The sequence below is a fragment of the Hemitrygon akajei genome, chromosome 13 (genome assembly GCF_048418815.1).
Source record: "Hemitrygon akajei chromosome 13, sHemAka1.3, whole genome shotgun sequence".
Classification (NCBI taxonomy): domain Eukaryota; kingdom Metazoa; phylum Chordata; class Chondrichthyes; order Myliobatiformes; family Dasyatidae; genus Hemitrygon; species Hemitrygon akajei.
In genome coordinates, this window is record NC_133136.1 from 32,110,950 (window position 1) to 32,135,904 (window position 24,955).

The 24,955-nt window shown below is 40.8% G+C and overlaps 1 protein-coding gene across 12 annotated transcripts in view; it reads right to left on the reverse strand.

Moving 5' to 3' along the window:
* atosb (atos homolog b) overlaps nt 1-24,955 on the reverse strand; it is a 119,806-nt gene that overhangs the window by 45,266 nt on the left and 49,585 nt on the right. For 10 of the 12 annotated variants that reach the window (XM_073064356.1, XM_073064351.1, XM_073064354.1 and 7 more), the window contains one exon: nt 11,114-11,258. The gene's annotated coding sequence lies outside the window, so the exon portion shown is untranslated. Of the gene's footprint in view, nt 1-791; nt 862-11,113; nt 11,259-22,873; nt 22,989-24,955 lie in introns of those variants that run through there. The other 2 variants (XM_073064349.1, XM_073064353.1) reach the window with 2 other exon arrangements.

The following is a 24,955-nucleotide window of genomic DNA, read 5'->3' on the forward strand; positions in this document are numbered from 1 at the left end:
TCATTCAGTATAACTGAAAAGACTTTGGTTCATCATCTCAACAGAAAGACATTGCAGCACCCTCTCAAAAATCCATTGCCATTATCCAAATGAACACACCTAAGCAAATGTTGTACAAGAACTCACTTGAACATGTCCTCTGGAGTGAGCCTTTAATCCATAACTTTCTCACTTGGAAACCCATTTTGCAGCCAATTACAATTCAATACTTAATAGTCAGGGTGAAATTCAATAGAGCAAAGGAACAAACCCTTCAGCCCAACTCAGCTAAGCAAACTAAAGCTTCCTTCCTCAGCTTTAACTTGTATACCTGCATTGGCCCATTTTCCTCTAAAGCATTCCTTTTCATGACAAGATAATTGGCAAGTGATTAATTTTGGCAAGGGATTAACTCTACCACTCTTTGAAAAAGTGTTTATGATAATCTTTCCATCCAATGGGGGAAGTCTACAGGATCTTAATTATAAGCCTCTTGAAATACAGTTCCTCCAAGTTTAAAAAGCACTACTCTGAAATCTCAGTTTGGATTTTTGTGCTCAGATCTTCAATATGTCAACATTACTGCAGAGGGTTAATCACCTACATGTGTTTAGAATTTTGGTTTCCCTTCCCTAAAAATGGTCTTTAATATTTTAAAAAGTGAACTGCATCAAAAAGTTAATGCAGACTGCCATCCTGATTGCAAATAACAAGATTTAGAAAGCATCACAGCAAATACAGGATCAATTCAAGGGAATTGTGTCCTCTAACAAATACAACTTAAATAATGCCCAATAAATTCATTACTTCACCTCACGTCTTCTCCAACAATCATCTTGGGCATTTACAAGTGATGCTTAGATTCTCAACTCCAGTGTTGTCCTTTAACCAAATTTTAAAAAGTTTTAAGAAATTATATTATATAAGTACTCTTTAAATATACGACTTACCAATATTGTATTTGTACTCAAGTTCAACACAAAATAAATTGGCTGTTACAGTCAAGTACAATTTTAGATTTCAGATGACATCATAATGAAGTTATGAAATCATATAGGATATGGATAGTGTGGAGATCGGAGACTTGTTTATGGGACACTTAAGTTAAAAGAGTTTTTAATTGCATTATATTCTTCTATAGCCTACAGTCCAAAGGATATACACTAGTTGAGTAGAAAAATTGGATGGCATGCAAACCAAACAGGTGCACAATGGAGCCTATTCCTGTGAAGGCTGGTATGAAACAAGGGTGTAAGATTGCCCCAATTTCAAGATATGCAAATCTTCCTCACTTCACTGTTGCACTTCACCTCCAACAAACTATCTGAGGAAGCACAGTCAAATCAGCAAATTCTCTGACCTATGGTCATTGTGTTCCAAAATGAAGGCCACTGAGCCCGAATTGTTGAACTGCCATATGAACACAATGCTTTTGTGCAAGCTGAGAAGGTGAGATTGAATCATTCAATGAGAGAATAAGCTTCACACCCAATATCCTCAAGATCTCAGACTCTGCACCTGTAATATAGCACTGGCCACCAACATAAAACCACAAAACCCCAGGATGCAAGACCATTTCCCAAATCCCAGAAGCCACATTTTAGTGAAGGCAGTTATCTAAATGAAATCTACCACCATCTTCAATTCACCAGCACAGCATTGGTTCCATGAAGAAGCAGAATCAGATTTATTATCACTGACATGTGACACAATCAGTCAGAATACTCTCTACCATACACCTACGGTGATCTGCAAGAGTCTTTGGAGACCTATTGAATCTCCTCAAACTTCTAATGAAGCATCAATGTATTGGGCTTAAGATAGATCCTCTGAGATGGTGACAACCAAGAACATGAAGCTGCTCACCTCTCAGTGAAGTCCATACTTCAGAAGTGCACAGAAGCTCTGTGGAAATCTTCAACTACCCACCTGCCTACACTATCAGGTATCTTCTGCCCCACCTGTAGAAGTTTGCAGGTGACACACTGATATCACTTATTACCTCAGAGACCACAAAGGAGGCAAGTCATTCATCATCCCAACTGACAGCCCAAGAAGATTAACGTACTTACTGAATGATGAGAAGCAATGAGATTTGAGTATCCAAATATATAAAAAATAAAATGCACAGTGGGCAGGTGGAAAACAAAATTAGGTAACAAATAAGGAGATTAAAAATTAGTAAGTGTACTTATTTTAAGATACAGAAAAACACCACTGAAAGTAACACTGTATGAAGTCTTGGCTACTTGCAGTCCATCTTTTGAGGATAGTGGATGCAGTACTGTTTCATCAGAATGATAACAGTTTAGATTATGATAACAGGTTATATCAACTTGGTTTACATTCCTTGGACTATACAATATCATGGAGTAATCAGACCAAACAAGATAAAGTCAAAACCTGGGAAAGCCTTACATATATTAAAACCTTATCCCACAATATTTGTAAGCATGTTTCAGGCTGGTAAAGCAAGAAAAGAGGCATTGTAGCAATGTGCTACACACAGCGCTGAAATAACGACACGCAGTCAGTAAGTCGTTTCGAGACTAGTTTATTCAAACTTCGCGGCGCTGGCATTTAATCCCTAGCGCCTGCCCTCTCCGGGTGGAAATGATGTCAGAGGTGCAGTACCAAAGTCTCCCCCCGCGCGCTGGCTATCTGTGAGCCGGTTCGCCTGCGCAGAAAGTGGGTCGCCACATAACCCCACCCCAGAACCAGCGATACACCCCCCCAATGTTCACAGTCTGGATCAGCCTCTGTTTGGGAGGTCTGCCTCTGCGCCACGGTGCCTGAACCTCGACCGGCTGCGCTAAGTCCACATGGGCTGGTTTGAGTCGGTCCACCGTGAAAACCTCCTCTCTCCCCCCAATGTCCAGAACGTACGTGGACCCATTGTTGTTGATCACCTTGAACGGCCCCTCGTACGGCCACTGTAGCGGTGCCCGGTGTCCGCCCCTTCATACAAACACACACTTACAGTTCTGCAGGTCTTTGGGTACGTAAGTTGGGGTCCGTACGTGCTGTGAAGTCGGTACGGGGGCCAGGTTGCCGAGCCTTTCATGTAGTCTGTCCAGGACTGCTGCAGGTTCTTCATCTTGCCCCCTTGGGGCTGGTATGAACTCTCCCGGGATGGTCAGGGGTGCGCCGTACACCAACTCAGCCAACGAGGCATGCAGATCCTCTTTGGGCGTTGTGAGAATTCCAAGCAGGACCAAGGGAAGCTCGTCCACCCAGTTAGGTCCTCTCAGGCGGGCCATGAGAGCCGACTTCAAGAGACGGTGGAAGCGTTCCACTCGTCCATTCGACTGTGGGTGGTAGGCAGTGGTGTGGTGTAGCTGCGTTCCCAACAGGCTGGCCACAGCCGACCACAGGCTGGAGGTGAACTGGGCGCCTCTGTCGGAGGTAATGTTAGCCGGTACCCTGAAGCGTGCTACCCAGGTAGTGATCAGTGCTCGGCCGCAGGAATCGGCAGATGTGTCGGTGAGTGGGACCGCCTCTGGCCACCTCGTGAACCGGCCTACCATAGTTAGGAGGTACCACGCTCCTCGGGACACTGGTAGGGGGCCCACGATATCCACATGAATGTGCTCGAACCTTCTCCAGTGGGTGGATTCGAACTGCTGCGGTGGGGCTTTAGTGTGCCGCTGCACCTTGGCTGTTTGACACTGCGCGCACGTTCTGGCCCATTCACTGACCTGCTTGTGAAGTCCGTGCCACGCGAACTTGCTGGAGACCAGCCGGACGGTTGTCCTGATAGATGGGTGCGCCAAACCGTGTATGGAGTTGAAAACTCGCTGCCTCCAGGCTGCCGGGACGATGGGGTGAGGTTGGCCGGTAGCCACTTCGCACAGGAGGGTCCTCTCACCTGGGCCTACAAGAAAGTCCTGCAGCTGCAAACCCGAGACTGCGGTCCTGTAGCTGGGCATCTTGTCGTCTGCCTGCTGCACCTCCGCCAGTGCTGCATAGTCCACCCCCAGGGACAGGGCCTGGACAGCTGGTCTGGAGAGTGCGTCCGCCACAACGTTGTCCTTTCCCGAGACATGCTGGATGTCTGTCGTGTACTCGGAGATGTAGGACAGATGTCGCTGCTGGCGAGCCGACCAGGGATCGGACACCTTCGTGAACACGAAGGTCAACGGTTTGTGGTCCGTGAACGCGGTGAACAGCCTGCCTTCTAAGAAGTACCTGAAATGCCGGATTGCCAGATACAGTGCCAACAGCTCCCGGTCGAAAGCACTGTACTCGAGTTCGGGTGGTCGTAGGTGCTTGCTGAAGAACGCCAAGGGTTGCCAGCGCCCCTCGATGAGCTGCTCCAGCACCCCACTGACTGCTGTGTTGGATGCGTCCACCGTGAGTGCGGTCGGAACGTCCGTTCAGGGGTGCACCAGCATCGCAGCATCTGCCAAGGCTTCCTTGGCTTTAATGAAAGCGGCTGCGGCCTCCTCGTCCCAAGTAATGTCCTTGCCTTTACCCGACATCAGGGTGTACAAAGGGCGCATGATACGGGCTGCTGAGGGAGGAAACGGTGGTAGAAGTTCACCATACCAACGAACTCCTGTAGGCCTTTGACCGTGTTGGGCCGGGCAAAGTGGCGGATCACGTCTACCTTGGCGGGCAGAGGTGTTGCCCCGTCTTTGGTAATCCTGTGGCCCAGGAAGTCGATGGTATCGAGACCGAACTGGCATTTGGCCGGGTTGATCGTGAGGCCGAAATCACTCAGGCGGGAGTAGAGCTGGCGGAGGTGGGACAGATGCTCCTGGCGACTACTGCTGGCTATAAGGATGTCGTCCAAATAGATGAACGCAAAGTCCAGGTCGCGTCCCACCGCATCCATTAGCTGCTGGAACGTCTGTGCGGCATTCTTCAGGCCGAACGGGGTGATAAGTGCTGTTTTGGGGATGTCTTCAGGGTGCACCGGGATTTGATGGTATCCCCAGATGAGGTTTACTTTGGAAAATATTCTTGCCCCATGCAGGTTCGCTGCAAAGTCCTGAATGTGCAGCACGGGGTAGCGGTCTGGAGTTGTAGCCTCGTTCAGTCTGCGGTAGTTGCCACATGGTCTCCAATCCCCAGCTGCTTTGGGCACCATGTGCAGGGGGGAGGCCCATGGGCTGTCGGACCTCCGTACGATCCTCAATTCCTCCATCCTCTTGAACTCCTCCTTCGCCAGGCGGAGCTTTTCCAAGGGGAGCCTTCATGCGCAGGCATGGAGGGGTGGTCCCTGGGTTGGGATGTGGTGCTGAACCCAGTGTCTGGGCATGGCTGCCGTGAACTGCGGTGCCAGAATCGATGGAAAGTCCGCCAGGATTCTGGTGAATTCATTGTCCGACAGCGTGATGGAGTCCAGGTGTGGGGCCGGCAACTTGGCTTCACCCAGGGAGAACGTCTGGAAAGTCTCGGCATGTGCCAGTCTTTTCCCTTGCAAGTTGACCAGCAGGCTGTGGGCTCGCAAGAAGTCCGCCCCCAGGAGTGGTTGGGCCACGGCGGCCAGTGTGAAGTCCCACGTGAACCGGCTGGTGCCGAACTGCAGCTGCACTGTGCGGGTGCCGTAGGTCCGTATCGTGCTGCCGTTTGCAGCCCTCAGGGTGGGTCCTGGCTTCCTGTTGCTGGTGTTGTACCCCGTCGGGGGCAAGACGCTGATTTCCACTCCGGTGTCGACCAAGAAGTGGCGTCCCGACTGTTTGTCCCAGACATACAAGAGGCTGTCCTGGTGGCCAGCCGCCATAGTCATTAGCAGCAGCTGGCCCTGGCCCTTGCAGGGCGGGCGACAACGGCGGGCTTTTGTGCCCCAACACTGTTCACTGTCCTCCTCACTCCTGCCTCTGTGTTGTGTGTGCCCCCCTGCCGGGCCTAGTCTGGTCCGCTGTTGGGCGCGTGGCCTGGTAATCTGACCGACGGACGCCACGCTCTCCCTCTTGGCTTTCCACAGAACGTCTGCCCGGGCCGCCACCTACCGGGGGTCGCTGAAATCTGCGTCAGCCAGCAGCAGATGTATGCCCTCGGGCAGTTGCTCTAGGAACGCTTGCTCGAACAGGAGGCAGGGCTTGTGTCCGTCAGCCAGGGCCAGCATCTCGTTCATCAATGCTGACGGCAGTCTGTCTCCCAAACCATCCAGTTGAAGCAGGCAGACACCCCACTGATGCCGTGAGAGGCCAAAGGTCCCAATGAGCAGCGCTTTGAATGCTTCATATTTGCCTTCTTCCGGGGGCGACTGTATGAAATTCGCAACCTGGGCGGCCGTCTCCTGGTCAAGGGCGCTCACCACGTGGTAGTAACGCGTGGAATCAGAAGATATCTGCTGAATCTGGAACTGGGCTTCTGCTTGGCTAAACCACACGCGTGGTCGCAGCGTCCAGAAAGTCGGCAGTTTTAGCGAAACTGCGTGAACAGATGAAGAGTCGGTCATCTTTAGTCCAAATCTCGTCGGGGTCACCAATGTAGCGATGTGATAACGACACGCAGTCGGTAAGTCGATTCGAGACTAGTTTATTCAAACTTTGCGGCGCTGGCATTTATGCTCTAGCGCCCGCCCTCTCCAGGCGGAAATAACGTCAGAGGTGCATTACCAAAGTCTCCCCCTATGCGCTGGCTATTTGTGAGCCGGTTCACCTGCGCAGAAAGTGGGTCGCCACAGCATAGCCTTAGAAACTGGAGTTAAGCCGATCAAGACTGAAATTGGAACCTTTTCCACACATTAGGTAGATGAAATCTGCAATTCTCAAACGATGCTAGCATGATTTCTGCTAAACTGTACATTTATATTGGACAAGTGGTATGATAGGACAAAGAAAATAGTAGTGAATGCAGAGAATTGCAGATTAAATGATAAAATAAACCACAAGTTGGTAAATCATCTCATTCCCAATCTTCTGTCATGTATCTTTCAGTCATCACTAATTAGCAGGTTTATTGCTCCAATAATGGTGGCTAAAGCCAACTAGAAGCATTATAACTGCAACATCAGATTTGTCTTAATTTAGTGCCTTTCACAGTCTTGTTCCAATGTACTATATAGCCAATAAAGTATTTTTACAGAGTATTCACTGTTGTCACATAGGAAACATGTATACACTCAGACACGCACACAGGCATGGAAAAATACAGATAGTAGAGCAACAGTAATGATGATTTTATGACTTTGAATTTTACTTTCAGTATGTATGATGGGTTAATTTGACCTCAGTCTCAACTCTGCATTCCCCACTTACTTTGGGCAACCTTTCACCTCCTTATCAGCTATGAATCTACTTCTGCCTTTAAAACTATTCAAGAAGTGCTTCCAACAGTCCTGAGTAGAGTTCCAAAGACACACAATTCTTAGAATACAAAATATATTATCCCTTTATAAAAATAAGAAATGACTCATGGATCTTTCCACATCCATCCCATCAGGACATCTCAGAATCCTGTTTCAATTAAGTCCACTCTCACTCTTCTAAATACCAGCCTCTAAAGACAATCCCTGCCTATTCCAATGCTCAATATAGTATACTTTTTCCCCCCAAAATGCATCCAAAATATTAATATCCTTAAAAAAAGGCAAATATTGTACAGAGTACTCTAGTTATGGTTTCATCAATGCCGTAAATAAATAAAGCACAACTTTGCTGGCTTTGTATTACCTTTCCTAGCAATAAATAATCACATTCTGTCACTTTCCTTGCTACTTACTTGGTATACTTGCAAACTAATCTTGAATCATTTTGGTAGACAAAATCATCTAAATTAAAGAAAATATTAATTCAAACAGTATACATTTTCAATATACTGTATTCTCGGGTAAGAACACTTATATTGGCATTCAAATTTAGAATGTTTTTGATTTGAATGATTCAGCAGAACAATGGCGACAGCTGATTAAAAACAAATACAATTTAAAAGTGCAATTTATTTGATATGATAGACTATGAAACTATTTATTTGATAAATAGACTATGAAACTTCATATATAAAAAATAAGTACTGCAACCAGAACTTTGAAGGCATAATAGATTCAAAGCTACTTTTCTGGAGTTAAAAGTTTATGCGTTATCTTGTCGGTGTATTATTATACTTGACATTTTTCCATTACCACTCTGATTAGTAGTGCTGAGCTTAATGTGCTGTCCCAAGAGAGACATTTTATAACACCTATGATGCCTGGCCTTAGATACACTAGGTGGGCACTTGTCAGAAAATGTTGTTTTAGAGATTTAGATCTCTAAAGCCGCATGCTGTAATGAACCTAGGGCAGCTTGACTGAAAGACAGAAACAGTCTGCTGCTCATGCAGTCTGTCCCTCAGCAGATTGTAGCCACGGTGACATCAGAAGTCAGAAATGGTCACCGAGTGTACTTCTATCCTTTGAATTAAACTCCTGTTTTCCAGCAACTCTAGGCAACAGTGAAAGCTGTTATAAAATAACCTGTTACATTTTAGTCAAAAATGTTCCTAATTATTAGAATACACGGAGTATTGATATTGAAAGTACATCAGAAAATATATTATTAACTGCACAATTTGCATGTCTATTTATTAGTCAGATTGTTGTTAAGTTTTAATGAAAAGTTCTAGAAGCATAACAATTGTCTGCCAAATTATCTGGAACAGATTATATTTTATCATTGGGACTACAGACCTACATCAAGACTTGCAAAAACATAATGGTGTAAATCTAAACATGTAAAATTATAATGCACAAGTTATATCAAAGTTTAATATTAAGAGGTGTGCAAATACTTTTCAAATATGTCTGCGAGTCAAAGGTTTAATTTTTTTTTAAGGAGTGTTTTATTCTTTTTTAAACAGTAATGATGTATTTTTGAAAATTCCTAACACAATAAGACTTGAGTAAAATACAGTTTACAATATTAAAAGTAAAATGCTCAAATTCTGGTTACAAACACAAGTCTGAGATTAAGGAATTATCTTAAACAATGTTCCATTATCTCATCGGGCAAAACTTTGTACTTGCACAAAACATACTTCTCAGAATTTTCAAAGTGCTGGACTTCTAAAAGATTGAAAGAGACCAAGTAACCTATTGCACCTGTTCAATTCAGCAATCTGGCATCCAAGCAAAATGTCCAAAATACTAACCTGAAGATATAGATTAGACTTTATAATACTTAAAGCATTCAGTGGTAAAAACATTATATGTTTCCAGTTAAAGAGAAACTTGGGAAACAAAATAAAAACAAAATTCAAGTAATGAGGGGCAGTAGTGGATAAGACAATGGGAATATCTGTGTTGGGGTGAAACCGGAGCTGCCATGGAGACAAGTTTTAAATGTCCTACAGTCAAATGCATTAACAATAAAAGTTAGAAGGTGACAATAAAGTTCAGTATTTTGCAAATAACAGGACTGAGGAACATATTTGGCAAGTCAGAGAAAGAGGAAAAACTCATCCAATGGTACAGATGGATGCATTATAGCAGGAATGGTCAGCCTTAATACCAGCCAGAGAAAGTTAATGGAAGCTGGAGAGTTCAATAATATCGAATCTGGAAGATGACAATGTGCCTAGATGGAAGAGGAAGTGCAGTCCTCAAACTTATGCTGCGTCTCAGTATTTCTTTCTTCAAAAAGGAAAGACCGTTCCACTCAAATAAAGCATGTAATTTTCTAAATTTGTCCACAGCAATCCATTCTTCAGCTGATTGGTTAAAACGTGTCACAGTATCTTTAAAAAAAAAACCTGTCCTAACTTACTGAACACAATTCCTGTTTCCTATTAAACTTTAAAGAAAGTACTTGTTATGCTGGAAGTATATTAGTAGCTTGTACAGAAAAATTTCAGAAGTTATTAAACTTGGTTCTTTTTCAGTGCTTGCAGAGAAGAAAGACAGCATAGAAAAGTAATAGTGATTGTATCTTTTATCAGGTGTCGGTCTATGAAGTAAATTTGATTGCTCAGTATTTCTTCATGTTCATGGATTGCTATGATTGTAAAGGAGAGTGCTCGGTGTTACTATGATGTAATTAAAAGTTATGAAGGTTTTCTGATTCCTTAAGAAAATTGTCTCGCAATGCACTGCAGTTCAGGAATGACCTGAGCGGTTCATTGTGGGGAAAAAAATTCACGGGATATTGGCATTAAATGCGTTCAAGCTCATACTTGACGCCCTTGATGATGGACCTTCACCTTCAACTACTAGCAGCTCCTTGATGCAATGAAATGGAGTTTCAGACCACTTTAGGAGGACAGTTCAGAGTTGTATTAATGTTTCCTTCCCAAAAAGGTATTAATGAATTTGCTTTATGATCTGAATATTTATTCAGCTGCAGTTAAACTCCAATGCGCTACCACACCTTCTTGACAAAGTTCCTAATTATAACATTAAGAATTTGATTTTCAGCTGTGCCAACAAAGGATCATAAAAAATTATCAGTACTAAAGAGTATCAAATCAACAGCAATGCAGCCAAGTCTACATCCCCACCTTTTCTTGAAGCCCTGCAATTTTATTTGAAATGCTGATCCTGAAAGTCACAAATGAATCTACCTCCACTTATTTGTTGCACAGTACACCCAGTCATTAACCATTCTGTCTTTGGAAAGGCTGTTCCTTACAGTACTTTTCATTCATTTCCTACTTCCCTGATATACTTCAGGCTCACCATTATTCCACAAAAAGGAACAGTTTCTCTCTGTCAAGCTCCTCTAGCTCTCATTATTTTTGAACATTTCTACCACATCTTCAGTGCACTCCAAAATGAAAAAATTAAGTTTCATTAGCCTTCCTAAATCCCTCACTCAAGCAAGGTTAATTTGTGCCTGCACCAAGGTTTTCACCATCTCCAAAGTTAGAGCCCAAGCTTCTTTGCAATATCTTTTGATTAAATGCCAATTAAAATGTACACAATTCAATTATGTTTGATAAGATGTTTCAATAAACAAATACAAAGAAATGATGAAATACTGCAAGGCATTTCACAAAAGGGAAAAAAGCAGAAAAAAAAACACTAACTAGAACAAAAATGAGGGAAAGTTGAAAAAAGTGTCCAAGATCAATAATGAACAAATAATGGATTGAGATTGAGAGTTATCAAATGAACAGCATTTTATAATAATAAAGAGCAGAACACATGAACATTACCAACATGAACATTACTTTTAGGGAGGTTTGCAGTAAATGTCATTGAACTAACCTGGAGGTGGACATCATTTGATGATCATTTTCATGTTATCATATGTTCGACAACTGCCAATGAGCTGTTCAACCTTCAAGCTTGTGCAACAGTTCCACAAATCAGAGAGTTCGAAAGAAAATAATCTTTGTTGTATCACAAGAACCTGTTGATGAAGGAAACCATTTTAAATGAAATCCCAGGACATTGAAATGATAGGAATATTAAAATATCTGTTTGGAAAAATCATTCAGCCTGTGTAGGATCAAAACATGCAAACAATTTAGCAGCATGCCTATAATAACCCACATGTTGACCAGGAAGAGGAAATAGCCCAATAACAGTGGAGTTTGGAATCTTCCACCTGCCACTTTAATACACACTGCTCAAGAAAGTTAGTCAGGGTGAACCTTTAACTGCCCAGAATGGAATTTAAATATATTGGCCACTATGGGGTATGGATCTTGATCTATGGCTTAATATATACTAGCTTGGCTCAGCTGGTAGCACTGTCCTAGACTAAGAAAACCGTATGTTTGAATTCTTCAAGTCAAGTCACTTTTCTTCTCTAGAATTTGAGCAATTCATCAGAAATGAGATGTTTTCAATGTAGAAATGAGCATTACATTGTTCAACCAAAGCACTGTTTGCCTGGCTGGTGAAATACAGAACGCTTAGCACAATTTGGTATGTGTAATAAAATCTCAAAGCTTGGTTTGCATTGAATTGTGCATGTTTCATTTCTATAATTCCTTGGATACAAAAAAATGAACTGAGGAAATAAACAGACAATATTGTGGCAATTACTAAGACACGGCTTAAAGATGCTGGAAACAGCAGTTCAATATTTACATCAAAAGGATTTTGAAAAAGGAATAAGGAGTTTAGCTATATTAGTAGAGAAAATCCATTCTGAAATCAGAATGTACTAAGTGGGGGAGTTATAGAACAGTTTAATTGAACAAGATTGGTTTGATAAAAAATGTAGCACTGGGAAATCATTGGAGAAGCTGCAACACAATTCGGAAGACCATAACACATAGGAGCAGAATTAGACCATTTGGCCCATCAAGTCTGCTCTGCCATTTCATTATGGCTGATCCATTTCTCTCTCAGCACCAATCTCCTGCCTTCTCCCCATATCCCTTCATGCCCTGACCAATTAATAATCTATCAAATATATACTAAGACTTGGCCTGCACAGCTGCCTGTGGCAACGAATTCCACAGATTCACTCTCTGGCTAAAGAAATTCTTCATTTCCATTCTAAAAGGACACCCCTCTATTCTGAGGCCGTGTCCTCTGATCCTAGATTCTCTCATCTTAGGAAGCATAGATTACATATCCATGCTATCGAGGCCTTTCAACATTCGAAAGATTTCGATGAGGTCATCCCTCATTTTTCTGAATTCCAGTGAATCCAAGCCCAAAGCCAAATGCACTTCATATGATAAGCTGGTCAATCTTGGAATAACTTTTGTGAACCTCCTTTGAACCGTCTCCAGTGTCAGTAAGTCCTTTCTAAGATAAAGGGCCCAGACTGCTCACAATACTCTTCACCAGAACAAGAGTTTAGCAGGTTTAACAAAAAGATTTAGCACTGCTCTGGAAAAGAACAAAAAAAGACCAAGAATAACATTACTCAATTGGGATACACCTATTTTACTAGGATGAGAAGTACACTGAAAAAGGCCACTTCATGATAAACAGGTGTCAAAACACCATATGCATTTGAGGAAATAGTTAATGTTGCCCCAACAAATGAAAAACTGAGGGCTCCAAATCTAGGTCTCTTTTGATGTCAAGATACAATTTAAGATAGGGTGAGGCAAGCAAAAGGAAGATAACAAATGCCATGAAGAATACTGTACATTCAAAGTGTCTGGAGAAATACTGTGCATCAGGGTTAAAAATAAAAGTTACTCAGGAAAAGATGGTGCATGAAAAAAATGGAAAATGAAGATCTTTTTAATGAAGGCATGAAAGGAAAGGGGGAACTTATTGATTGGTGTATTCATTTAGACTGAAATAGTATCTTATTTTGGGGACAAATTGCTATAGTTCTAACAAGTCCTATGTTATGGAACAGGATTACTGTGGTGACATTGGAAAATATATCTGCACTAGAAAATATATCTGATAGTATTAAAAATGAGGAAAAGTGGCATAGGCATTAACTAAAGTTATTTTCCAATTCCCTGATTCCAGATAACCATCTGAAAGAGCTGGGGAGCAGAGTGCTGGGAAGTAGGTTAATCTTTAAGTGTTGTTTTGCTGACAGATAGGTTTCTCTGATGTAAATTCATGTCCTGTAAATATTCAGCTTTTAATCATGATAGAAACAGATTAACACTGCTCCTTTGGGGCTTGTATGTAGTTTTGCCACATAAAAACATTATTTAGTACACTTACAAAAATATTAGAACATCGCAAAGTATAACATTTTATTTTGGAAATCACATTATTCTAATCCAAAGTAGTTACCTTGTGACTTGCTCTATTATCAAAAGTAATTTATTACATGGATGGTTCAGATTTAAGGCAATCATAAAGTGACACTGAAACAGTTAAATTGCTAATATGCAAATAACACCACCAGGAGCAGCACTGTTATGTTTCAGAGAGCTTTTCAACATATTGTCACATTACAAAACCACCTAGGACTAGAAATACACAAGGAGTTTAATAAGCAGAATATGCTTGGATACTAAACATATCAAGCAGGATGTGGAAGTAGAAACAGATTTAAGCTCCTGGATCAAGGGCCATCAGAACTAATGCTCTACCCAGAGATTATTAATCTAAAACATGATTGCTTCACTTGCCATAGGTAGTCAGAATTGGAATCCTAAGCAGGTATGGGGGGTTGGGTTAGTTGCTTCCAAGGCTATAGGTTTTGAAAATATGACTCAGTGGCCCTGTGCTTAATGTCAATTCATGAAAAAAGTGGGAACAACCAAGTTGAGATCAAGAAATGGAAAAAGATGTTTCATCTCAGATGTGCAGAGTGGGAAACTTTGTGGGCAGCATAGTACCATTTAGTATAGACTTGACACAGTAAAAAACTCAGTCACTAATTTTCTTTCCATCCTACACAACACAATTGTAAATTGAGACTTGTTCTTAAAGATAATCCAAGTTAAAAGTAGAATTACAAAATAAACCTAGCCACAACTGACAGTGGACATCTCAGTCTTCAAACTCTCCAGCTCAGAATCATTGCCAATTGAAGACCCTCTGACAAAGGAGCTGGACGGTTTGATCCAGGCGTCAGCTACAGCTTACATCTTTGAAAGCACAAGGTTAGCAAGATTGATGTATACGAGAAGAGAATCTTAATCACATGCGTTCAGTGTATTCAAATGGGAAAAAATGATGGTTTTTACAAGGAAGGTCAGACATAATGACTATTATGGCATCTTGATGGAGGAAGTATTCAGAAAGGGAAAAAGCATGAGTCACGATCGGGGAATTAAACCTAAACAGCAGAATCCCATAATTATGGGAACACAAGGTCCTTATGAAGACTGCTAGGGATACTTTGAAGCAAAAATACAAGTAGACTATATTAAATATACTAACAATTAATGAGGTAGATTTAGTTAACAGCCCACAGTGCTTAAGTATTTATCCTCTGATAATCAATGTCAATGCTGTTTTGAAAAACAGAAGAAAGATTCTGTGACAGAACCTTTACATATTAAATCAGGCAAATGAGTAAGATAACAATGATTCCTGAAACACATTTATTTTGATCCAGACAAATAAACCTTTGCCATTCCTCTCTGAATTGGTATCAACAGTAGTTGTGTCATTCATTCTCTCATGGGCTCTGCCTTATCACAGACATTCCCTTGAGTCTTCCTACCACTTCCTTCCTGCAACTTTAAACATCTTTGCTGTCTTAATTTTCAACAACTTTGTTTCTAACTTGTTCCTCTCTATAGGCCAGACTATGCTTAAAGATAGGGACCACAGCCGATAAGGTAGGATTCATAAAGCAATCTTCTTTCCATGCTACATAAAACATTTGGCAATTGAGATTTATTTTTTTTAAATATAAATTAAATCAGAGTTACAAACATACATCAAACCATTGGCAAGACAATGTTTGAAGACAAAATTAAAAATATTGTTTTATTCAGGTACTTAAAAAAAATATCCTTAAGCCTGCAGGTTGGGCCAACTTGGCATACAAATTTAAGTACTCAGACAAAAAGATCAGATTCAGATTGGGCATTATTGAATTGGATTCAGTTTGGATTTTAATTTTACACCAACACAAAGCTTTGCTTGATATCCAATAGTGGAGATAATCTTAATCCAGTATTGAGCCATGTTTTCTTCCTCTTATTTATGATGTCTTAAGTGCATGTTTTAAAGTAAAAAGTACTTCTGTAGAATTCTTCTTCTCATGCTGTCTCCCCGAGTCACAGGTGATTTGTTTCCAGCCTATTTTTGTAGATTCTGAGACGGGTACATTGCTATTAACTGGGTGAGTAGCTTGTGAGGTGGTGATGATGCTCCACTATTGACACATTTAGTTCTGAAGAATAGCTCCACACAAGGTATCATGAAAAGGATTGACAATAATGTTCAGGTGATCCTCACTGATAACTGGTTTTGATACAAACCCACTGATCAGGATAATGTTATATAATATTCATTGTGTGTGTCTAGATTGGTGGTTCTCAATCTTTTTTATGCCGTTTTCAGAGGGATCAAGAGACCCCAGGCTGGGAATCCTTGGGACAAATTGATGGAGTCCACCTTGCCATATGGGGACATAGTTGTTTGGTTACTGGGAGGAACAATTGAGGACGACTCTGGCAATGACTTCTCCCAAAGGTAGACAGCAAGGGGACCACTCTGTAGTCAGATTTATTTCCTTTAAGAAAATCATGATTTACAACATCTGAGGTCTCCTGATACATCTTCTTTCGTAGATGTACACATTCATGTGTGAGATGGTAGCTAGTGGAGTCACTGCCTAACAGTGCCAGGTTCAAACCTGACATCAGGTGTTGCAATCTTTCCCTGTTACTGTGTGGGTTTCCTTAAGGTGCTCTGGTTTCCCTCAATAATCCCAAAGACATTTCTTTACAGTAGATTAGCTGGTCACTGTTAGTTGAATGCCACTAATATGTGGCTATATGGGCACTGCAGTGTGTTGCTAAAAATATGCGGAGGAGAAAAGTGGTTAACATAGGACTGGTGCAAATGGGCAATTGTTAGCATAGATTTGATGGGCAGAAGGGTCTAATTTTTATACTGCATCTTTATACTAGTAATGGAAATCTACTCCAAGCAGAAATTTGTAAATACTTCGAGAAAAAAATTCCATGGCTGTGGGAAAACTTAACACGTATCTGGAATAAATGGTAGCTCTTTTATCGAGCCACGATATGGACCAATGGGCCAAATGTGCTCTAAATTATTTTATCATGCAAGCAAAATGGAGAAGTTTGTAGATAAACATAGACACACTTCTGTAGTTCAGTGTTAGAGATCACCTAATCTTGAAATAACTACTTCAATTTCATCAGAGGTTAGATATTTTTTGTTCCATTAATCTGTCATATAACTTGTGATTTAGTTTCATGAGGTCCAAAACAAGTCATGTGATAAGTATCTTATCATGTTCAGCTTGATACAGGTCTCAAGCCTTAGAAACACCCACTCCAACTTTTCACATAGATTGTCATACACATTAGCCAAAAAAGGATAGCTTTCATCCATTATCAGTTTGAAAGCTGCTGGCTGATAGTGCCTTAGCTGTTTAAACTGCAATTTAGTTTTGTTAGATTATAATGCTTTTTGGACCTTGCAAACAATTTTTAAATGAGTCAGCTTTTTTTATGATTACAGCTAAAGACTGAGTTAACTGAAATGCAACATTTTAATCTAGTCACTGCAGGGCATTAAAACTCTATTTTCCCCTCAACCTGTCCATGGACAGTTCTCATGCTAAGAAACACAATAATCAGTTCCAGACTGAAACATAACAAAATGCAAAGTGAAGCAGATTAGAAACTTGTTTGCTTACTATTCTAGAATTTAAAAAAAACTGGAATATGAAAATACACACTCCTAATGAAACTAGTGTTTTTATTATTCACTATCTAAAAGCAGCTTTTCAAAAGGCATGTGCCTTCTGATGCTTTGTGGCCAATTCATTGTGGTTTAGCTGTTACGTGCTTCGGAAACACGCCAGCAGCTGACACAAAAATCTGACAATTAAAGCTTTGTTGAACCAGGTCTTTTATGTTCTTAGAAATAGCTTAAATGACATTGTGCTGGAATATTACTATGTATAAATGCTGGTGCTAATTCAGGGAAAAGGGAGGAGTGGTGAAAAAACACCTTCCACTGTTAGAAACATTTTCACATTAAATAGCAACCATAAATGGGATTTGTGTTTCCTACTCACTGTCCAAAGTAATAAAAAATGGGCAACTTCAAGAAACTTTGCAGGAAATCCCTGTATGGTTATGAGCATAATATTCCAACAAATGAAGATCATTCTTTGATATATTGCCTGTACCCACAGGAAATTAAATTATTCAGAAACCTCAGCGTGCTTTATAAACAGTAATAATATTCCAGAAGAATTAAAACAAGTGGTTTAAAAAGATTTTAAATGGAAGGTCCTGGTGCAAATGCCAAAGTGAAACATCACCATTGCTTTGCCTGAGCTGTTGAATTCTTCCAGCAATTAGTTACTTGCTCTAGATTAGAGAATCTGCAGTCTTTTCTGTACAGGTTGTTCCTCCAGATACTAATCTACACCCTCCTTGCTTCTATTCATTTTGCAGCACCCCTTTGAATGAATTTTCTAACTTTCATTTGATGCAAATCTGCTTAATCAAAGACACCACCCATCCTGGATGTTCTCTCTTCTCAGTTATTGGGCAGAAGATGCAAAAGCCCAAAAGCATGCACCTCCTTGTCTCAAGGACAGCTTCCATCCCATGGTAATAAGACTGCTTCTCTAATGCAATAAAATGGACTCTATCTACCTCACTATGATTTGCACTTTGTTTATATGCACTGCATTTTCTCAGTAGCTGTTACACTTTATTCTGCATGGTTATTGTTTTACCTTGTTCTATCTCAATGCACTGTGTAATGATTTGATCCATATTAACAGTGTGCAAGACAAGCTTTTCACTGCATCTTGGTACATGTGACAAATAATAAACCAATTCTAATTTTAGCATTAATGCTAATGTACATTTAGTCTTGATGTTTTCAGAGAGGTAATGAACCATTTCTATAAATGCTATAGTCCTTGGGATGAACTTGCTCTCAAATACGCTAATAAGGTGGGTGTTGTAGGATTTTGATAAAACATTAATGTAGAAACTAAGATGCAACCTGGAGGGCAACACAAGAAAATCCTGTAAAACCTGGAAACCCAAAATAAAAATGTTAGATATGCTGATTATCTGAAGTTGTTAATTAAATATTGTCTCCAAAAAGTTGTAATTTGTCCAGCTAGTAGATGACATCTTTTCCTTAAGGGAAATTTCCAGATGGGGGCATTGATATGTGCCTCACGCCCTTGTAGAAGGCAGAGGAACTAATTTGGAAGGTGCTTTGAAGAAATCATGTGTTGTCGCTGAATGTTGTAGACAGCTGAGCTATTGCATTCAAAGTATGCCTGCACCTTAGGGAGTTATTGTTCAAGATGATGGATAGGCTGCCAATCAAATAGCTTCTTTGTCTTGATTAAAGTCAAAAAGAGAGTGTTTTTGAAGCAGACAATCCTGTATCTACCCACCATATTTCTGATGCGCCTCAAAAGCAGTTTAAATTCTTTGGGCATTCAGAAGCCGATTCACCTGCCACTTTACTGAGCATCAGACCAGGGCCAATTAATTTTCCTGTCACATTGCTCTCATTGCCAGAATTATCCACGTCTGAAACTTGCTCTATTTTGGTACTTATGGTACCTAGGTATGGACTGCCTCCTTGTCTGCAGAGCTCCTAGTAAAACTCAATTTTGCACTCATAAGGGATCTCTTTTACTTTCTCAGAAGCTAAAGAAATTTGGGATGCCCCTTTTGACCTTCATCAATTTTTATCACTGCGTTATATAGAAAGCTTCCTATCTGGATGCAGCACGGCTTGGTATGACAATTGTGACCAGAAGAAACTGCAGAGAACTGTGGATGCAGCTCAGTACATCAAAGCCAGTCTCTTCCACCCCATTCCCCTCCCCCTACTGTACAATGTCTAGACTTCTCATTGTCCTTTCTCTGTAACTGTCACACTTTATTCTACACTCTTATTGATTTATTTTTAACCTTGTACTACCTAAATGCACTATTGTAACAAATTGATCTGTTTGAACAGAATGCAAGTTTTGCCATTGAACCTCAGTACATGTGACAATAAGAAACCAATTTTCAGTACTCAAAGCAGCCAGGCCTTGAATACTTCCCCAAGGAGGCCTTGCAGTGTGCCTTGGGCTGATGTCTTGGCCCGAAATGTTGACTGCTTATTAATTTCCACAGATGCTGCCTGACCTGCTGAGTTACTTTTGTGGTGTAGCTTGTGGAGAGCTTTCATCATAATTTATATTGACTTCAAGTTTATTTGCACTCTTTAACAATACATTTAGGAAAACGAAGACTTGAAGAAAAAGACTGCCACTTTCACCTCAGTTATGTAATTCATCTCAATTATCCTCCGTTGGACCAGAGCCATGATGACGCGGTTTGCTCTGCAGTCAAATAGTCCTACCAAAACCCTAAATGAACAGTGCATCGGTTCGCAAGTTCACTGTCAATTTCTTGGTCTTGGTTATTTGGGAATAAATTTCATTTGTTAGCCCTGTTAACAACATCCACTGTTACCGTTTGGATGATTGACATTAAACTGATATATTAATAATTGACAGCATTAAATATACCCGGCTTTTTAAGAACAGGAGAGATGTAGGCGAGATACAGCTTTGTGGAGTTGGTGTCACTATTGGAGTTGGATGGAACAATGTGGCTGGCGGGAACAAAATTCTTTGCAAAACAGCCCCAATACTGCCGAGATTAAGATTATTGGATACCAATATTTAACTCCAGACATTACAGCACGAGTCTCTTGGGCCAGTGATCCAAATCAAATCACCTCCAGCTGCTTCATCACAACTAAAAGTAGGGATACTGCTGGCAGAACTCAGCCATTCCGACTGCATTGACAGAGATACCTAAACTGTTCAGTTTCAGGCTCAGAGCCTTCATCAACACTGGAAAGGAAATGGGGGAGAAGCCAGAATAAGAGGAAGGGGTAAAGGAAGGAGTAAAAGCTAGCAAGTGATAGGTGAAACCAGGTGAAGGGAGGGGGTGAAGTGAGGTTAGGAGGTGGTAGGTGGAACAGGTAAAGGGATCTGATAGATAGAAGAGTGGACCATGGGAGAAGAGGAGGAGGAGGGGCTCTAGGGAAAGATGATGGACGGGAGAGAAGGGCAAGAGGGGAGCCAGAATGGGGAATGGAAAAAGAGAAGGTGGGGAGATGGAAGGGGAGAAGTTACTAGGTTAGGGAAATTGATGTTCATGCTACCAGCTTGGAGACTACTCAGACGAACGAGGTATTGCTCCTCCAACATGGCCTCATCATGGCAGCAGAGAAGGCCATGTAGTGGCATGTTGGAATAGAAAGCAGAATTAAAAATGGTAGCTACCAGAAAAGACCAGCTTTTGTGCAGACAGAGCAAAAGATGTTACCTGATGATTGAAGGGTGTTAATTTGAGTTCCAATTCCTCAGGCAATAAATGTAGTCCTATTTTTATGACAAGACCTAGAGACATTAAAGTTTGGGCTGCTAAAGACAAGTAAATTTTGCATCATGCAAATGTACCAGAAAACAGACTAGAGCATTGAAGCAACTCTCCCAATTCAATGACATCGCTGTCATCAAAATCTCACCACAGATATCTTGGGGTCATTGCAGGTTTGAAACCTGATAGAACCTGCCAGAAGTTAAAAGCATGAAATGCTCCAAACACTCATTAGGTCTGGCAGTATCTGGAAAGAAAAACAGTTAACATTTCAGGTCAATAACCTTCCAGCAAAATATCATGGTGATAGGAATAGTTCAAAAGCATTGCATTTTGCAGGAAATGACTTGTGTCCAGACTCCCACAAAACCTTTCTGCTATCTAGGGACTTCATGGATGTCAAAGATTAGTTTCCAGTTGCCTGAGTGCATCCAAACCACTCAAGCAGCTCAACACCATCTATGACAAAGCAGCCAATTTAATTGGCACCGGACTTTAAACATTCACACCATTAACCCTTGGTACACCATAGTATGCAAGACACTTACTAAAGTTGTGCAGCAGCAGTTTGCCAGGCCCACTTCAATAGTATGGCAGAAAGCTGCAAGCTCTTGCAATTATAAAGCAAAGCCAGATGGAAATCCAACAGTTTTCAAAACACATTCGCCCTTAAAGCAAAGATACAAGAGTAGGACATTTTGCCCTTCAAGCCTGCTCCACTATCAGTTCTTTATCTCAATGCCTTATTTCTGCTCTCTCCCCACTTAGAAATTTATTGCTGTTCCTCCACTGTTGCTGGATTCAAATATGAGAATATCTTCCAGCAGCAGTGACACTAATGAAAAAATACTATTGAAATGGGAGGTCTGAGGTACAGAGTCAATGTAAAACAAAAGATCCAAAGAAAACAAATAAATCATAAGTGTCATACCCATTAGAAAGTTGTGGGAGAAAAAAAATCTGACCATTTCTTGGATACTGTGACATGAAGTGACCCTATCAGGACCACAGAGATAACTTTAACAAAAAAAATGTATCAGATATTAGAGAAAGTACACCTGCTATTGAGTTAGTCTGCTTCTAATTTACATGATGGATACTTTTAAAAAATGCATTAAAATGGTTGTTTTAAAATTAACATTCAGGATTTTCTTTTCTGAAATGTATCCACAACAACCCTTTCACAAAGACTGGAATTGTTAATTTAAGTAATTGCACTAGTGCTATACTAGGTCATTAAAACATGCACACTGCCATTCTGAAGCATTCTTGCAGAATTTCCTCTCAAGATTCATGAACAATCATGCTATTACAATGCATTTCCTCTAATCTTAGAAGCAAAAGCTAATGCATCATTGTTTCTGTTGGTCATCATGATTAATCAAAATGAGAGCACAAAAAGCTCTTAACAGAGGTGCACATAAACAGTTTGTGACACGGGTCAATTTACCCAATATCTCAGTTCTCTGCTGGATGGGTTATTTGGTCCTGTACTTAGCACCTTGCTGAATAAACGCCTCCTTTAATATTTCACTTGCTTTCAGACCAAGACCAGCTTTAGTGACAGGTGATTAGGAAGAATTAAATTATCACAAAGCTATATTTAAAAATGAAAACCGCTATTTCCAATACTGCATAGAAACTACAAAAGCTCAATTTTGGACAACTGCACAAAAAAACAACTAATTAAGCCAAATTTAAAGAATTGTGCACAAACCATATGAAAGCAACACATTATAAATAAATCAGCAGTATGAATAATCAGTAACTACTTTTAAGTCAACATTAAAATTCTTCCCATCAAGCGTAGGGCAAGTAACCAGTGCTTCGCCCACAACCGACTACATAGAACACTGTGTGCATACCTTAATCCAACAGCAATTACCCAGTTAACTTTTCCACAGAATATTCTATTCCAGTGCTAACAGAGCTGCACAGTGCCCACTGGGAAGGAAACAAAGCTCTATATTGTTACAAAGACAGACGGCAGTGTATTACAAACCTTGAGAAGCATTATTTGTTATTCGTAACCGTTTATGATTCTCACCCCTGCCTAGGCACAATGAGAAATATTCACATTCAGAGCCTTGTTCTTGCCGGCTACAGCCTTCACTTCATTTCCTATCAGCTGACTAAACAAGCTCATTCCGTCAGCTCTAGCTTTTCAGCACAGCGCACTGCTGATTGGAAGATTCCAGCCTGCCACGATTGGCAATTAACTTAGAAAAACTCCTCCTTGTTGCTTAGCATGATGATGGGCAAGACATTCTGACTAAACAGAAAGCTTAAAACCATTCAAAAGCAAAGATAATTCATGCAAATGTAATCTTAAGCATGCCATTTTAAACATTTAAATAGGTGGATCCTTAACTGACTACAGGAAACAAAAAAGGAACTGCATCATGCTCGAAAGGGAGACCATTTAAATCATTTTTTTTTAAATTTGCCGTTTCCCTGTTCCCACAAACACGATTGTGGAAATATGAAATTATTTAGAATTCTCAAATACATATTTCCATTTTAAATAACGAATAAATTTGCATTACAATAGTCAAGTATGATGCTATTTAAACTAAAAGTTTTTGAACTTTTGCATCCTTTTATAGATTTAACAGTCATCCACATACTTGTACCTTATTTAAAAAAATATATTTTCACCTCTCAAATCCAATGTTCTAAGACTATTCTAGTTCTTACTTAATTCCAACTATGAAAATAGTGCTGTTGACATGTCATCACCATTTGGAAGCTTGGCTGAACGAGTTTAAAAGAAGCACTGATAAATCTAATTCATGACACATATCCTGTGCACTGCCATTCTCCAGTTTATAATCCAACAATAAGACTGGCAACCTCACGGTCAATTTCATTGTTAAATCGCAACTCCATTGTCCCATTCAATCCCACAACAATAGCTCCCTGTAATGAAAAATTCAATTAACCAACCAAAGGTCCAGGGACCCCTTAGTTAATGGTAAGGGTCTATGGCATAAAAAGATTGGGCATCCCTAATCCATCCTTGATGATTTGTTGCATCCCAGGTGCCAGGGTACGGGATGTCTCCGATCGGGTGCAGAGTATTCTGAAGGGAGAGGGTGAACAGCCAGAAGTCTTGGTACACGTTGGTATCAATGACATAGGTAGAAAAAGGGAGGAGGTCCTGAAAAGAGAATTCAGGGAGTTGGGTAGGACCTCCAAGGCAGTAATCTCAGGATTGCTGCCTGTGGCACATGCTAGCCAGCACAAGAATAGCATGATCAGGCGTATTAATGTGTGACTCAGACACTGGCGTAGGGGGCAGGGCTTCAGGTTCCTGGATCTTTGGGACATCTTCTGGGGGAGGTACGACCTGTACAAAAGGGACGGGTTACACCTGAACTCAAAGGGGTCCAATATCCTAGCAGGCAGGTTTACTAGAGCTGTTAGGGAGGGTTTAAACTAATTTGGCAGGGGTTGAGGAAGGGGAAAACAGAAATAAGTCAAAGATTGCATGCAACAGAGATGATAGAAAGGACAGGCAGGAAATGAGGCATATTCACAGCCAATAGGATGGGTTACAGGGCAATAAAGGCGTGGTGCAGTTAAAACAGAAAGCAACAAAAACTGGACTGAAAGTGTTATATTTGAATGCACGCAGCATAAGAAATAAAATGGATGATCTTGAAATTCAGCTACAGATTGGCAAGTATGACATTGTGGCCATCTCTGAAACTTGGCTAAAGGATGGCTGCCATTGGGTGTTGAATGTCCAAGGATATACGGTTTATCAGGAAGTATGGTTAGTAGGCAGAGAGGGTGGTGTGGTCCAGTGTATAAGAAATAGTATTAAATCATTAGAAAGGGATGACATAGGATCGGAAGATGCAGAGTCTCTATGGGTTGAGTTAAGAAATGGCAAGGGTAAAAGGACCCTAATGACAGCTGTATACAGGCCTCCAAATAGCAGCTGGGTTGTAGATTACAAATTACAGCAGGAGATAGAAAAGGTGTTTCAGAAGGGCAATGTTATGATAATCATTGGGGATTTTAACATGAAAGTCGATTGGGAAAACCAGGCCAGTATTGGACCTCAAGAGAGAGAATT